We start from the raw sequence: 18377 nt of genomic DNA, 5'->3' as shown, positions 1-18377 counted from the left end.
TAAATTTGGAAATCACATGCATTGAAAATATCATTGCCTCAGACATAGTTTCAGGTATATCTTAGAGTTTGCATTATTTCCTTTGAGAAGCATCCAAGAAATGGCATGGCTGGAATATTGTATTTTCTGTATCAAGTGTTACAGAAACACCTTTATAGCCATGAATTAGCAGATACCCTACAAATAAAACAAGCCTCCTTATGATTCATCACACCTACTTTCATTAAGTTAATGGATTACTAAGGACTTGAATGGTTTTGAGTGCAGAATAGGTACTTCAAAACACTTGTTAGTAATGTAGAAAAACTGTTATTAGCAGCACATATCAATCCAAAGATAAAAATTGCTAATGGATACCTTTGCTAATGTGTTTTGGAGGATTTATAATATACGTTAATACACCCTGGAAAGAATAAATCTTGAATGCACTTCTCTCACACATTATTCTAGGTGAAAGACCTAGATTTCCCAATTAGGTTCAATCTTAGTCCTAGTCCTAAAGGATGGGAAATCCTCTTTGGTCTAGAATGGCAAATCTTCTTAATCTTACAGGTGAAGTTAAATGATGTACCACAATGGGGAGGGTAGTAGCTCAGTGGTAGAGTGCATGCCTAGCATGCACAAGGTCCTGGGTTTAATTCCCAGTACCTTTGTTAAAAAAAAATTGATAAATAAACCTAATTACTGCCCCCTCTTCAAAAAATTTAAAAAAAATAAGCAAAGTAACTTAAAAAAATGACATGCCATGGATTACAAAAGAAAATTGAAATTCCATGGCAACTTTTTATTGTTATGAATAGATGTCCTCAGTATCTTTTACTAGGTCTCATCTATGAAGGAGACTTACAAAATATTATACACTCACTCTTTATGCATTAATCAGTATGCATTTATTGGTATCGTTTGGATATGATATTTGTATGATGGTAAATAAATGATGTCTTTCTCTGGTAGAGAAGAGGGTACCAGTAATCATTTCATCTTGTTTCTTGACCTTTCATGTGATGGGGGATGACTAAGGCCTTACTTCTTCATAAGAACAATTACCCATATGCACTTGGAATGCACTTCTGTAAACAGTGCAGTCAGAAACATGCACAGTGAAAAGCAAAATCTTTTAATTGAAGAGAAGTGGGTTAGGAAAAGTCCTTTTCATGTGCCATCTATTGAAGAACCCATTTGAGAATGTCTTAGTGGTTTGGAAGCAATTTATAACACTTGAGGTATGTTGGGCCAATATTTGGAGACTGACCGTTGGTTGCAATTAGATTCACAAGTGCGAAGTTCATGTGGAATCCAAGGGGATGATGAGATAGGTAAGCTAATCTCTGTTTCTAATGTCAAGTATAAGAAATGGATAAACAATATAAAAAAAATTCAATAGTATCCCAATCAGCTATCAGTATTGAATTTGGAATGTCATTCAAGACTTTCCGTGGTTTGGAATCTATTTCCCTTTATACCTTGTCTTTTATCATTCTGATTAATTCCCTCTTGCTTTAACCTAACTGTGCAATCCCAAAATGTGCCCTGTACTTTATATCTCTAATTCTTTTGTTGTTACTTTCCTCTTGAAAAACTTTCCCACATCTCTGCATGGCAGAATGCACCTTCTCCACAATTGGTTCCAAGAAGTCCCAACTTTAAAAATATCAGTTTGCCTTAGGTTAAAATTTGCAAATAGTCTTTTAAAAAATCTTGATTATGTGGACAGTATATTTCCTATTTGTGTTGCACTATCTGATTTGACAGTAGTTTTAATGAAGATGCTAAAATGGAGAAGAATTGGCTTTTGGAATGACAGAGATAATTATCTTGTTTAAACAAACATATGCACAATAACATCACAACTTCTGTGTTGTTGAATGCTTGGTTTGAAGATTAATTTTGTTGTCAAGGCATTAAACTTTTTTTGTAATTTAAGACAAGTTAGGTACTGGCTTTTGAATCTGAAGTGTCTGTTGAAATTGTTACGTAGAAATAACCTCTAAATCCACCCCCCCAACTTTTTTTTTACAAGTTGATGTTTCTTTGTTCTTTCTTTATTGTGTTTTAATTGGTTATTTCTTATGGCAAAGTAATTTCAGAGATATTTTGTAGTTGTTCCTCATATGCAACAGAATGTACCAACTGTGGAAACAAATAGATCCAGCCCTTTTAGGATAGAACAGATATTGTGAAACCTCAGTGGTCAAAGACCTGATGACTAACTGTGCCAGTGTTGGAATAATAACTGCTGTAATTTATTAAATCTATTTCAAAATATGTATATGAGTATATACAAAAGTCAACTTTACATTGTATAATGAATACATTAATATGAATGAGTGAAGAGATTATTGGATAAAATCTCAATTTATCTATCCAAAATGTTTACCTTAAAAATGAGACTGGGAATTGTCATTGGACAAAGGGAATTGCTGATGTTGGCCAAAGTTCATGTTATATTCAACAAGACTGCTTTCATGGAAAACAACTGAACCATCAATCAAAAATCATGTCAGAATGTGGGATACAGTATAAATTTAGACATACATGATAATATGAATTGGGGTGGGAGTAATACATGCCTGAGAAGAAAATATAGATGTCACAGACACACATGCACAGCTCCTCTAGGTTTTCTATAACATAAAAGTGGTTCTCTATATTTTCCTGATCCAGAATAAATGTATAGGAACAATTTTGACCTGTTAATGGTGGATTAAATGTGGGATATAGTTTTCTTACAAAGCATGAAGACAAGAAATAGGCTGTTGTTGGTGTTAGTTCTCAATTCACTGGGCTGACACCTGTGTGATTATCTTGGCTTTCTTATCATGGTCAGAAGATGGCTTACCATCTCCAATCATCACATTCTCACAGCGTTACCAAAGACAGGAAACAGGAGAAGAGGTGATCTGAGTAAACTCTCCTTATGTATCTGTTATTTTAATTAAGGAACAAGAGCTTTTCTACACTGCAGAATACTTACCCTACTGTTTCATTGGCCAGAAAAATGATTGGGTTGGGTCATCTCTTTCTGCAAATAAGAAGCTGTAAAAATTAGTGTCTGCAAAAAGAGGACAGAATGTTTATGACTGGCTTAAACCAATTATGATTTTCCCTTGGGGCGAATCACTATGCAATCTCAAAAAAAAATATATTACCAAGTAAAAAGCAGCAGAAAATAGCTATTGGACAAAATCTAACACTTTCTATGACAAAATTATAACCAGAAAAACTAGCTATTGTGTACAGTAGCCAAATCTTTGAAAGATTTTATCTTGAATCAATTAATAAACAAAAATATTCATGTCCAGCAAGAACTATATAATGAATATGATTTGGAGGGCAATGTGATATTCAGATAGCTAAAGGTTTCCCAGTAATTTTCTCTTAATTTTTGTTATTTTACTTTTAAATTATCATTTAATTTATTTAAATAAGAACAAAAAACAAAACAAAACAAAAAAAACATACAAAACCAGTTTACTCATTTCTCCCACCCCTATACCCTGCCTTTTACAACTACCAATCTATTTTTTGTATCTAATAACCTTGGCTTTGTTTTGTTTTGTTTTTAGATTTCGCATATAAGAGATTATACAGTATTTGTCTGACTTACTTCACTTCGCATAATGCTCTTGAGGTTCATCTATGTTGTTGCAAGTAGTACAATTTTCTTCTTTTTATGGCTAAATAATATTCTATTGTGTATATATTAACTGGTTATTGTAATCATAGTTATTTTTACAATTTTTGTCTTTCAACCATCATACTAGCTTTATAAGTAATTAATTATGTATTATGCATTTACTTCTCCAATGAGATTTATTATTTTATATATGTTCTTGTTACCAATTAATGCCCTTTTCTTTTCAGCTTGAAGAAGTCCCCTTAACATTTCTTGTAATGCTGGTTTACTGGTCATGAACTTCTTTAGTTTTTGCTAGTCTGGAAAACTATCTTCAATTCTGGATGTTGAATTTGCTGTGTAGAGTATTCTTTGCTAGAAGTTTTTTCTTTCTTTCTTTTTTTTCTTTTAGCACTTTGAAAATATCATTCCACTCCACCTGGCCTGCAAAATTCATGTGTAAAAATCTGCTGACAGTGCTATGTGGGTTCTCTTGTATGAAACAAGTTGCTTTTCTCTTGCTGCTCTTAATATTCCTAAGTTTTTAGAAAAAAAACATGTTTTTAATTTTTTTTTGATATTCAAGTTTGTAAAGGAAAAAACCTGAGATACTTTTGTTGTCATTTGGCTAGACAAAAGAGCTTTTATAGGACGACGTTATTTTGATGATACAAGTTTGGGGGCTTGGCAAGCATGTAAGCTGGGTTTCGTCAGTCAATATGGAGATGGTTAGATATTCTTTTTTAATTTACTAGAGACACACTTATACTCCAGGATGCCAAATTATTTCTCTACAATGATACATTTCTTTCCTTTTTTTTTTTTTTTTATAAAAATACAATGTGCATCCTCTGATATAAAAGTTCATTCTTCATATAAATGTAACTGGGCATCTAAATTTAATTATAACAATGTTTGGTACAAATTGAATTATGAAGGCAAACAGTTGTGAGTGATACTATTTACAGATCAGGGAAGAGTCTGTAATATCTGCCTCTCAGCAGAGCATGTCTCACTAGCAACTAACTGGGTTCTTTGTGTCTCTGGAGATGCATTTTAAAGGGTTTAAATGTTGATGCACATGGATTATCAAAGCTTGTATTAGGACTTCCTTTTTCCTTATTCCCATTGCTGATATTTCAGTCTTTCCTTAGCTATGTAATATTACTGACTAAACTAGTTGAACAGTTTGATCCCATTAGTATAGAAGATATTCCTTCTCTTTCATTTTATATTGTACCAATCAGTGTAAATGTTACAGGGTAATTTTAATTTTTTTATCTTTATATTCTTGCAGATCAACTTACTTTTTTTACAGACATAGTCACACACATGCACACAGACAACACACACACCTATGGTTGAAGAATGAGAGGCTTGGGGACAATTTAGAGAAAAGATTGAAAATGGGAAAGAAATGAGAACTCTAGGGCTACAACTAATAAAAAATAAGGAAAATAAGGGCCACTCAGTTAATACTTGGCCAGAGAAACAACGTGAGCTACATAATGAGAGTGATCATTGAAAGTGAATGGATATAGCTGAAGTGGTAGAGCTCATGCTTAGCATGCATGAAGTCCTGGGTTCAATCCCCAGTACCGCCTCTAAAAATAAATAAATAAACCTAGTTACCTCCCCATCCCCCCAAAAAAACCTTTAAAAAAAGAAAAAAAAGTGAATGAAGTTTGTGAATAAGAACAGAGGTAACTTGAGGTTGCGAAGAGAAAACAAACAATAGATTGTATGGCATGAATTAAGTCTTTCTGGCAATGTGGCATTGAAAGAGTTAAATAAGTTCCAATTGCATTTTTCTTTCTATTGGCAGAAAAGAGGTTAAGACATGGGGATAGAAGACAGCAGAGTGGGGAAATTGCATTTGACTAAAATTTATCATTAAATAACAATCAAATATGTTTTATAAATCCTTATTTTTGGTGATACATTTATTGAGAAAATAGCCCAGATTTAGTCCCACTGGGGTTGGGAATTGGTAAAAATTAGAGTCATAACATAGAATCTTATACAAACCATAGTTCATTGCAAAAAGCTCAGAGGATACAGGTTTCAGCAAAGGATAAAGGGATGTATCTGGCTGGAGTTGTTCAGTTAGTGCTGCAGTTTTTCTCAGTTCCATTAAGAAAAAGATGCTCAAGTGATAGCAATGAGTGCCACCTTCACCCAGGTGGGATCTACTATGCTAAGAATTTCTGAATGAAGGCTTTCTGAACCTAGGTACCCACATCATCCCACATCCACATCACTGAGAACTTTAGCAAAATCTTGTGTAGTTGTAAAAGCAGCTGTGGTAAGCCATGCCACTCACATCTAATTTTGAGGTTCTAGGTTGAATCTCTTACTTTGCCATCAATTCTATTGTTGCCAGAGAATAGGTACATGTCTCGCACAGGAAAGAATTCAAGAGCAAGCCATAGTAAAGTGAAAGTAGATTTATTCAGGGAGATACATATTTGATAGACAGGTTGTGGGCCATCTCAGGAAGCAAGAGAGGCCACCCAGGGTATGGGCTTGTTAGTTTTTATAAGCTGGGTAATTTCATATGTGAGCAAGTGGGAGGATTGTTCCACCTGTTTTGGTGAAGGGGCAAGGATTTCCAGGAATTGGGCACCCACTCAATTTTTAGACTTTTATAGTCCACCTAGGAGCTGTCATAGCACCTGTGGGTGTGTCATTTAGCATGCTAATGTATTACAATGAGCCTATAATGAGGCTCAAATTCTACTGGAAGTTGAATCTTCTGCCATCTTGGGCTGAGTTGGTTCTAACCAGCTTATGTCCTATCCTCAATTGCTGCATCATTCTTTTAATGATTGTGCTCTGCCTTCTTCCCTCCTGTCTCACCATGTTGCTATATTTTTGCCCTGGATTATATAATAATGACCAGATCCTGCTCAATATATTAAAACAACATAAAAATGACCAGTTATGGGAAAAACTTCTTTTCCTCCTTTCTTGTGCAAAAAGTCAGTGGAGAGGGTGCTGGGGACACCAAGCACAGTAGGTCTGTTACCCTCTTTTACCTAATGTCACCTTTTCCAATCTCAAGCACTTAAATTAGTCACCATTACCAGAGCCACAATGAATCTGAGAGATGGGAATCAATACAAAGAGCATTAGAAAGAACTGAAAAATAAGACAGATGTGGTGAAAGCCATGTTTTTATTTTTATTACTTTCCAGTTAAATTTAAAGAAATCAATTTTGGGAAACAGATTAAGAACTGGAAAAGCAGATAGGCTTGATCCTGTGTCTCCACTTTCTTCAGTTGTTTGCAGCACCTGTGCTAAAATTATTAGTGTCTCTCTGGATTTTTATTTTTATGTTTTAATTTAATGATTCAGATTATTTTTCTACATAAATACGTGAAAAAAAGTAGTTCCTACTATTTTTTTTTTGTTAAATTGAGAACTACTATATTCATATAAAGATCAAATGTGAAAGATGGAGGAATCTTCATCTTCAGGGCTGTTTATTAATTCTTTCTCACATATTTTGTCTTGCATATTGCTCCCACCCAATGTGGTTAACTCTGCTATGATTTTCAGTTTAAAGCTGAGAATACAAAATCCAGAGAAAGCATGTGACTACCTATGGTCACTACTTTATAAGTAACATGGATGTGACTTGGATCAGGTACTCTAATTTTAAAGATTGCTTTCTTTCTGCAATACTACCATATCATTATATCCACTTTAGTAACTTGAGTGGCTCATTCTAATATGTTTCATTTACTGTAGAGATCTTTAGCAAGGAAGTTACAGGGATACTGTGGAAGGTTGATTATGAAAAACTTTCTATCTCTATAGGGTCTCCAGTACATATAGATTCTCTTACTTTGCTACCAGGGCCATAGCACCAGCTCTAGTGTATGTGAAGTCAGTGACGCTGTCACTCTGAAGAGGCCTTCTGGTACTTGGCCAACTAAATGTCGGTATGGCTCTGCTTTCAAATCTTGAAATTTATTTGTTCCATTCTGAAAACATGTGAATGTTCAATTTAAGAAAAATGTAGAGGCATCTTGCTCAGAAAACATATCCTGCGAAAAAAACAAACTTTTTTTTTAACCAGAGGAGGCTTAGAATTTAGTTTTCCACTTAAAGAAATGTTTTAACATTACACATGATAAAAAAAAATAGAGATAGAAGCAATACACACTTAGCAAGGAGGGTGTGGAAACATGAGGCATGAAGCATCTGTTAGTCTCTCAATTCAAGTGACGGATACAACATCTAAAAAAAGGTTTTGTGAGATTAGTGTGAAAACCTTGAAAATAAAGAGCCTAGAAGTTGAAACATGTTCTTTTTCTGCAGGTAATGGCACAGAGGGCTTATGAGGCCTCCACCTATTTCATTGCATAATTTTGCCACACCACTATTAAGATGAATTGTGCATTATTAACCACAAGTAACTGATAATTCCTTTTACAATTTTGTTTTAAAAGTAACTATTCTAAAATCTTATCCAGTTCTTATGCCATCATTAATTCTCAGGATAAAGCTTAATAAAATAATTTTGAGCTTAATTTATAGGCAATAGCAACGTGATTCAGATTTGCTTCTTATGTATTATTTTTGCTGGAGGCTATTATTTTGGATAGAACAAAGATATGCGTATTGAAATATAGATCTTTGGCCTTGTAAGAGACTTACTGCATCAGCAAGTCTGGAATAAGGTCTAAAATCTAGAGTCTTAAGAATCTTGCTAAATGATTGTTGTAGGCATACAGGTATGGGAACATCTACATTATGCAGGCCACTCTTGATAGTAACTAGATTCTGAAAAAAATATGCTATTGTTTAGCAGCAAGGATATTTTATTTTAACGGCTTTATGTTTTGTTGGAAATATGACTGGGTATAAGACCATGTAAGAAGCACTGTGGTAGTGAGAAAAGACAATGAGTAAATGAAAGAAAATTTTAAAGATTGGGTGTCTTAGGGATGTTTAGTTTCTGAATCTGATATTTAGTTTTTAGTTTTTAGTTTTTGTAGTTATGAAAGCATTTTTAAATTTAAATATTGCAGGAAAAATAACTTTTTTTTTTCTGGTCTGAATTTCCCTGGCTCTTAATTCCTTTTTTCTCTCACTAGTTTTATTAGAAAATGAATACAACTAAACGGTTATGTTAATATTTTGATTTTGTTTTGTGTTCTCTTAGGAACTCTTACGTTGTAGTAAAGCAGGCTGTGTGCCACTTTATTTAATACTCACACCTATGAGATATCTATTATTATTCTCATTTCATAGATGAATGAGCAGAGCCTCAAAGAGGTTAATTACCTTGACCAAAATCACACAGAAAATAAGTGGTAAAGCCAACAATGATTTCGGGATGCCTGACTCAAAGTCCAAGGAACTTTTTGAATTTTCCATAACATTGTGCTACTCACCTTAAAGAGTGTACTTTGTTGTTTCTTTTTAAAATGGACATTCTAGTCTTCCGTGCCCCATAAGCAACATGAAAATCCACAAATGGTATTCTTTAAAATGAATCTGGCCGAATGGTTTGATGGTAGTACTCTTTTAAATAGAAATTCTAAGAGCAAGCTCATGTGTGTGTGTGTGTCCATGTGTGTCCTTTGCTGCAGCGTGAATGAGGTATGGTCATGCTATGAGCAATATTTGTCTAACTGGGCAAATAATTTTCCCATTCTGTCACCTTATACTCTTCCCCTCATGATGTGTTCATATCTTTTACTGCAGCTTTCCAAATGGAAAGTGCATGATGTCAGGCGAGTTGTACAAGCATGCTTTTTCCATTTTAAAAGCATATGTGGAAGTCTGCAAGAAATCAGCCACAGACTACCAAAATTTTCTCATATTTGAGCCTTCTGCACTATTCCAATTAAAGTGGATCTTTCTCTCCACCATAGGAATTGTACTGTATAACTGATTACCAAGCACATCATGTAAACGGCTCTTAGAAACTGCAAACAGCCCATTATGGAGAATGTACATTATTAACAAAGGTCATATTAGAATCTCACCCTGGTAACTAATCGCGTCAAGTGTACAGTACATCAATAGGTGCATAGACTAGGAAGCAGTGTTTTCCAATTAAGCGAATCAGTTTGACCTTCTGAACTATAAATAAACTGCAGCAACAGCTCCTGATTAGGCTTAAGGACTCTGACTTCCATGGCAAACAAATGCCTCAGAACTTAAGCATACTTAGAAAGTTAATCCTGTAAAGAGTCAATGAACAGATTTAAAGTTTCAGCATTAAAGCCTTGGACCTGAGTTTCCTCAAATTTCTGCAGTGCAGGCAGAATAGGAATGTATCCCTCTGAATAGATAAACAAGCCCTGAATTAGCTTTTACCCTCTCTCGGGATAACTAATTTAACAGAAGTAAACCCATTTTCAAAACAGAATAAAAATATTTGCTTCCCGAAGTATTTTGCTTAGCAAATAAAGTGTTTGCTTCCCCAAGTCATGGCCTGGCCGGGCTACATGAATAAGAGCAATTAACTATACTCAGTGGGAAGTTAAAATACTTGTTAAAAAACAGATTTTGACCCTTGTTTATTTTTATCTGATGTCTATTCTAGAACTAATCAACACTCATTCATCTGATTTAGATCAAAAGTTGAAATCCAATCCAGTTCTTTAATTTAAAAACATTAAACTTAGTAGGTATATAGGGCTGACACTGACTCAACTTCGAGGGATGGTATACTTGCATTGTTTTTCTAATGTTAGTATGGATTTCCATAACCTTTGTAGGCCTCCGTTTTCTCATCTGTAAAATGAAGGCCTTGGACTAGATAAGATTTAAGCCTCTCTAGCTAAAACGTCTATGTATTTGTGGACATACAGAGCTAACAAAAGTTCAGGCGTTGTTTAACCAGCCCAGATATGAGTGGTTAATTTTCACTATTTATGGTATTCACTGTCATTTTCGTCATAACATACGGGAGGCAGATGATAAACCTGTAAGAATGTAAATTTCTGCAAATTTAAGAAATAATGGTTAGTATATTTTCCTAATAGGAAGATAAGAGATTTAATAATTAGGAACACAAACTCATTTTACATAAAGATCATTTTAGAGTTTTTATATGAAACATTCAATTTCTGAGAACAGCTCTGAAGAGCTATGTGGGGTCTTTAAATAAATTAACAAATAAATATTTATTTATTTAAATTTAAATAAAAAGCCCTTTTTAGTGCTCTAGCTACTGATAGGTGATAATAGGGACTAGGTTTCTTCATACTGTTTCCTCTTTTATAGGAACACTGGAAACAGCAAACTAAACTTAGAAAACTCCCATATAAAATCTCATTGTTTAAACTTATAATCTCCTTACCTACTGAATTTAACAATTCCAAGTCAGGTGGAGGAGGCAAGAAACCATTTCCTTGAACTAAGGTTCAAGAGTATTTTTTATTTTTCAGCTTTGAGAAGGGTTAATGTGAGGCTGATCAGTTGTACAATAGGTGGTTTTGGAGACATACAAAATTGATCTCCATCACATGAAGTTAGAGATTCAATATTTCTTTTGACATAAAATGGTTCCTAACTTGTGGTAATTCGACTTAAGGCTTTATAATGGTGCAAAAGCAATACACATTCAGTGGAAACTGTACTTAGAATTTTGATTTTTGAATTTTTATCTTTTCTGGAGGCCAGTGATACACAGTAGGATACTCTCTCGTGATGCTGTGCAGCGGTAGCAAGCTTCAGCTCCCAGTCAGCCACACGATCACAAGGGTGAACAAGTGATATGCTTACAACCATTCTGGACCCATATAACCGTTCCATTTTACACTTTCATACTGTTTTCAATCAATTAAATGAAGTATTCAACACTTTATTATAGAATAGGCTTTGCATTAGATGATTTTGCCCAACTGTAGAGTAATGTGAGTGTTTTGAGCACATTTAAGGTAGGCTAGGCTCAGCTATGATGTTCGGTAGGTTAGGTGTATTAAGTGCATTGTTGTCTTATAGTGGGTTTATTGGAACATAACCCTATGGTAAGCCAAGGAAAATCTTGCAGTGTAATGGCTGGAAAATGAACTCATCATCTAATATTCTAGAGTGGAACGTTGGCTTTTGGTAAGATTTTTTCCTTAGAGTTTTGTACATATAAATACAAAATTACTTAGCATGATGTGCATTGATGTCTGAAGTAAAATTATGAAGTGGGAAATATTTTTTTATTTTTGTCCTCCATCTGTGTACATTTTCTGTCCTCAAGGACTCTTTCATCCTCTATGTACTATCACCTTCCCATCTCAAAGAAAGGGATCTGACAGGTAGATTCACACAGACGCTCTTATGTCTCAATATATCATTCTTTCCAAAAATTACATATATTTAATATACTATTAATATGTTTAGGAGGGTTAGAGGATTAACTCATGTCTGAATCTCTATTAATAATATGTGACCTGAATACAGGAGATGTTTCTAATCACAAGGATCTTCTGGATGCTCTTCTTACTCTCTAACAGAGACAGGTGGCTATTCTTTCTTCTCACAAGCCTGTGAGAAGATGCTGAGATAATGTAAGCTCATGAGGGTTAGCATTTTTATTCACTTCAATTACTACTTTTCCCCAGTATTTAGACACAGAGTAGACATTTAATACATACATATTGGTTTATGAATTATCACTGTCTTTTACTACCAAAATTCAGGCATGTCAACTCAGGGCCAGTAGGGACTGCAGATATCTGTCTGTGAAGCTTATTATATTGGGAAGCCCAGATAAAAGTGGAAATTAGCTGCAGAACAGTAATGAAACGATGTGGTGGAAACTGCTATGGGCTTTCCGAAATAATTTTCTCTTCCTCCTGAGCAGACAGCTAGACGACATCTCTCAGCCTCCCTTACACTTAGACGTGGCCATGTGGCTGGGTTTTAGCCACTTGAATGTGAGCTGAAGTGATTTGAAATACTGCCCGTCTTAGCTCATCAAAACTTCCTATATTTTCTTTATACTTCCTCTTCCCCCATCTGCCAGCTGGAAAGGATCTTAACAGAACACTTCAGACCCTAGGGAAAGCTGGAAAGAGACTGGATGTTAAATGATAATGTGGAAGTCACCCTGACTGAACAGAACATCTATGTTGGATTTTGTGGGCATGAAAGATAAATTTTTATTTTGCTAAGCTCTTACGGCTTTCAATGTAAAGGAGAATACTGAGCCATTCAGAAAAGGAGTAGTGAAGCAAGATAGGGCAACAAGTAGGAGCAAGGCCAGAGGGAATAGAAATGTGGTTGAAATGTTGCTGGTCTGGGGCATATGAAAAATAGGCAAATGGATAATTTGAGGTCAGAGTCTGTTGCTAGGAAAAGAATGACAAAAAGTGGAGTTACTGGCTGAAAACTATTGACATTAGTAAGTGTTACTGCCTTGGACCAGAGTCTTCCTTTGAAGTTAACATGTGTTACAAGAGCTCAGCCCAAGCTGGTCACTAATGTTCATCATTCTACCAAATAAAACTTAAGATCATGCGGCCCTATTGCCTAACAGATCTTCTCTTATAAAATCTTCTCCAAAGACCTTTGTTCCCAGGTAAAACTGAAGCAGTTTTCCTCTCATCTTTCAAAGTTTTAATTAACTTACTTTCTTGTTGAACCTTTTGTAGGTAATGAGAATATATTTCCAATAAGCCATTCATTTCTTAAAGTCTTCTTGCACTTAATTTATCTGGTTTATGCGTTTAAAGAGAAAAGTGGTGTAATAATTTTGTATTCTTCTGCCAGCATACTTCAATGCCATTTTTTGGCCACTTTAAAAAAAGTTTCTCTACTTTGATTTTTATCTCCGTAAGTGCACATCAAGCTCAGCCATCTTGTACTTAGGGAAGCTTTCCCTTATATTTCACCCCTCAGACTTGGTTGTTGACCCCACTTATGTGTTTTTTAAAAATCCACTGTATTTTCCCCAAACATAGGAATTCTACCCTGATAACAATTGTACCTGAACTTACATGTCTTTAAACTGTGAGCTCAAGGAAATACTATGTCTTATGTCTACACTTTCCACAAAGTAGATGTCCCAAAAGGTGTTACTGAAGGAATAATCAATGAATTAAATAAATATTGCTGTTGTATTATATTATTTTAGTTCCTAAAGCCAGTGCTGTGTAGAATTTTAAGAATATAATAAATGCCATTTTTGTGAGGATAATAAATGAAAAAATGCCTTAAAATTTTATCAAGGTATAATTTATGTAAAGTGTGTACAGCACTTAGTTGTATCTTAATTATACAACTCGACTAATTTTTCATATATATTCATGTGTTAGCCTCTGTTCATTTCTTTCACCCCAGGAGTTTCCCTCATGCATCTTCCCAGGAAACATCAGTCCCCTCCTCTTCCTAAGGTACACACTAGTCTCACTTCTATAATTTATTTATACTTAAAAAGCTATACTACAATCAAAACCAAATATTGTTGGCCAAATAAAATACTGTGATACAACAAAAATTTGAAGAACTGATGTACAACATAGACTAATACCTAATTCCCAGATAACCCCTGAGGGGCAATTGATGGAAGATAAAATTTGATGATAGACTTAAAAAATTCTATGCCAAACAGAATAAATTCAGAGAAATCCACACCCAAACTACTGAAAAAGAAAGATGAAGATAACAAAGATCAATAAAGGCTCATCCTATACACATGTATACACCACTTAACACCTGTTGTTGTGGTAACTACAAAAGATTGGCAATGACTGAAAGTTAAAGAAACACAGTGTGCTTGTAGGAAAAAATATTATAAAATATTAGTCAGGCAAATATTTTATGGGAGTGAAACAGTGGTGACATATGTCTTTGAATACGAAAATTTAATCCTTATACCCTAAGTGCTGTCTTTCCCAACAAAAAGAAGATGAAAGAAAAGGAAAAAAGAATGTGATGAAATGCAAAATCCAGGTGACGCTTACTTCTATTTTTTTGAAAATGCTGAACCCTCAACAATATTAGGTTAAAATGTCACTACTGTTTACAATATGGGGTGGATTTTGATTACTCAGGGTGCCAGGCAGATGCCTTTGAAGAAGAGGAAGTTGTAGTCAAGTTTGTCCCATGCAACTAGTTATTTCTGGATATAATGAGGAAGTATCCACCTGCACTTACAGATGTGAAAGGAACATGAATTTTCCCGTCAGAGCAAGGCAAGCATGCAGACTGCTCCTCTGAGTTAAATACTTGTCTGTGTTCAGGTAGGCAGTTTCAGTTTTGTCATAGTTATTTTTTTTTTCTTCAGGGTATTAGGATTCTATGAAGTTGAGTTTTCAGGTACAGTGTTACAAGTTCCCCAGAGTATAAGAGGAAATTGTTCCAGCTAACTCTGCCTCTGAGGCAAATGCTTACTGAAGAACAGCCATTAATTAATCTTGGGACAGTAAAACCTTTTTCCTGTCCTATCTCCAGTTAATAATGCATGACTGAAAGTTATGTTCTAACTGTAAATCAGGCCCAACAAAACATATCACAAACTTATTTTCCTCTCAAGTCCCATAGCTTGATATGTGTGTTGTTTTAATATTCCCACTTGGGGCTGTACATCTAATGTTACTTTGAAAATGTGCTAACAAGCCTGAAAGTGTTGGGGCTTTTTAATACATTTTTATTACAAGGAAGGATTTTAAAAAATGAAATCTGATGCTTCTTATGCAAAACATAGTGTGAAAGCAGAATAGGAACTATTAAGAACAGGGCAATAGAATTTATGCCACGTGTTAGAATTATCTTAATTCATTATCTTGCGTAAAATACTTTTTTTTCTTTTATTTGTGACATAACTGTTTTTATGTTGTTAGCATTATTTTAATAAGAATGCTTTTTAGTGTTCTTCTTCTGTTTTTTTTTTCTCCAGAAGATCTTACATAGTCAAACTGATCTCTAGGAAGGGGGCTTGGATTACCCAATAGTAATGTGTGAAGACTGGCATTGCCTTAAAAAATGTGACAGACTATTATGAATGATATTGAAGTGAAGCTCTAAAATTCTAGAGAACCTGTTTTGAAACTCTGGGGAGAATTGGTGAGTTGGAAATTAACTCATCATTCAGGTACATAGTCTAGTTCAAACAAAATGGGAACCTTTACAAATATCTGTAACTATGAGTTATGAGCTCATAAATTTACCGTAACAAGAAATGCGAGGCTGCACTGAATATCTAGGATAGTCCAGTTAAGCTCCTAAACATGCCTTTGTAAATTGGATAAGTTACTGAATTCCATTGAGACCTATTTCTACAGAGTAAAATGCAAAGATTGAATTAGACCTGTGTTTTAAAAAATATAACTCCAAAGACACATTAGGGTTTCATAGACTGATAATCTGGGAACTTTGTGGGGAGAAAACATGTGGTATTAGGATCTAAATTGAACAGCCAATGGCCATATTGGAATTAATACAGTTTGTTGTGTGGATCTCATGCCTCCAAAGACTTTTAGGAATGAAAGAAAAAAAATCTTTATGATAGATCTAGTGGTTTTCTCCTTACCTTAAGAAACAGACATTCATCATAAAGCTACAGAAAGTGCACCTTTGTTAAAGTGAGGACAAATTGGATTGTTTTCCTAAACCTAGTTGCTGTCAGAGATGATGTCAGGAAAGAAAGCACTATGGGCAAGAACTGTAATAGTTTCCCTCAGTGAAGGGTATTCTGTGTATCCTAAAAGGGGAAACCTTTTAGCAGTAGCAGAGACCTACACTGTGGCACGTGTGGTATATGATATTTTGGTATTTCAGGAACTTCTGGGCAGTCATTTAGGCAGTTTGGAAATATCTGGGGTAATAACCTGGGCAGAAAAGTAGCTCTTGAAGCAGACGTTCAATATACCAAGGTAAAGAGAAGTGTAAACTCCAGTTGTGCTGGTTTGAACAGGGACTTCTGGTAACAATGGTGATAGTAACATCTATGGCAATCAGTGTTCATTATTTTACAAGAACCTTCCCAAAGATGGAAATACAGCATTTTATTCTCACAGAATTCATATATTAACATATCATTCTCCTTTGACCTGTAGAAGAGGAATTAATTTGATAACTGAGCTTATTGGTGCAACAAAATTTAAAATTAGCTATGTTTCTACATTACGATCTTATTTTTTTATTGTTTGAAATTAAGAGGAAAAAGTTCTGTATTGTAAGTGGGTTGGTTAAGTTGTTATATAATATTTTCCTTTGCATCATCTGCCATATGTTTATAGGACAAAGACTATACTGCTGGGTTCACAATATGAATGTACAAGTATCTTCATCATTACATGAACCATTATGTAATAACTAAATATCACTTATTCTTATATTTAATTTTATGTGTCAATTTGACTGGATCATGAGATGTCAGATATACGGTTAAACATTATTTCTGGGTGTGTCTGTGTGGGTGTTTCCAGAGGAGGTTAGCAATTGGACCAGTGGACTGGGTAAAAGGAATGTGGATGGATTTGAGGCCCTGAACAGGACAGAAAGGTGGAGGATGGGAGGGCTCTCTCTTTCTCTCATTCTCTACCTGCCTGATGAGCTGGGACATTGATCTTCTCCTGCCCTCGGCATTCCTTGTTCTTATGCCTTCAGACTTGGACTGAAATCTACACCACTGGATCTCCAGCTCTCAGGCCTTTTAACTACACCATTGGCCTTCCTGGGTCTCCACCTTGGTCATGGGACTTCTCATCCTCCATTGTATGAGCCAATACCTTATAGTAAGTCTTTTTATATATATCCTTTGCTTCTGTTTCTTTGGAGAACTGTGACTAATACACTTGAATCACAAAATAAACATTGCATAGATATAAATTATCATAATTATAAGTAGTTATAAATTATCAGCTAACTGGCCAGTTGTTTTTGAACAGATATTCTCTTATCATGGAAATTTTGTCAGTACAAAAATTATGTATTGTTAAAATTTGATGAGTTTATCATGTTCGTGTTATTTAAATTTTCATACATTTTAAAATAATTTCTGAGCTGTTATATACTATTTTCCTCATATGTCAGGATGAAAAGAAAAATTTTTGAAAACAAAATGGAAAGTCATTGGATACATAAGTGAAAGAAAATATTTTGTATTATTTAGATACATTTTTGGAGAAGATAGATGTAATGCTATAAAAGGGAGATTTCAGAGCTATTAGTCTCTGTGTAGTATAACACTAATATGTCACTGATAAAAAAGGATGTGAATTTATCTCTCATCTCCATGTCAGCCAGAAATGGTAAATTTCAAAAAACAAAACAAAACAAAACAAACTGGGATAAAATGTACATGAAAAATTCATTAGACCAAATATATTTTCTGAAGATTAGGATACTTGATGATATAATTTGAATATTAAACAATGGAAAATTTTTAAATTACCAAATGACAGAATAGCTGCAGAAGCATTAATAAGTTCTTCCAAATTGCTAAAAATATACTAGATCCTTGTTAGTTTATTACAAACCAAAAGATTCTATAAATTTTATTCTATTTGAAGATGGAAAATATTCAACTGAAAAATGAGAAGGGACAAAACATAGACAACCTTCATCAAATAATCTTGACAAAGATGAAAAGAGCAAAAATAGTGTTGTATTCAAAATTGAAATTTGAAAGACTATTGAGGCATTCTAAACAGAGAGTGAAAGTGAACATAAGAATATTGGCAAGGTCTTGTTGAGTAAATTATATACAAAATTTAGTTTTTGCCAAAACCTTTAAATTGAGACATAAAAAAATAACTTGAGGTATAAGAGAGACAACAGTACTGCACATATTAT

At 34.4% G+C, this 18377-nt stretch overlaps 1 long non-coding RNA gene across 1 annotated transcript in view; it reads left to right on the top strand.

The window, feature by feature from the left end:
• LOC116657455 overlaps positions 1-17443 on the top strand; it is a 411150-nt gene extending 393707 nt beyond the window's left edge. The window contains exon 3 of the long non-coding RNA XR_004312525.1: positions 17190-17443. This is a non-coding gene — a long non-coding RNA (uncharacterized LOC116657455). The remainder of the gene's footprint in view (positions 1-17189) is intronic.
• The last annotated feature ends 934 nt before the right edge of the window (positions 17444-18377 follow it).

Source organism: Camelus ferus, chromosome 2 (genome assembly GCF_009834535.1).
Source record: "Camelus ferus isolate YT-003-E chromosome 2, BCGSAC_Cfer_1.0, whole genome shotgun sequence".
NCBI classification, from domain to species: domain Eukaryota; kingdom Metazoa; phylum Chordata; class Mammalia; order Artiodactyla; family Camelidae; genus Camelus; species Camelus ferus.
This window is presented reverse-complemented; position numbering and strand designations above follow the sequence as displayed.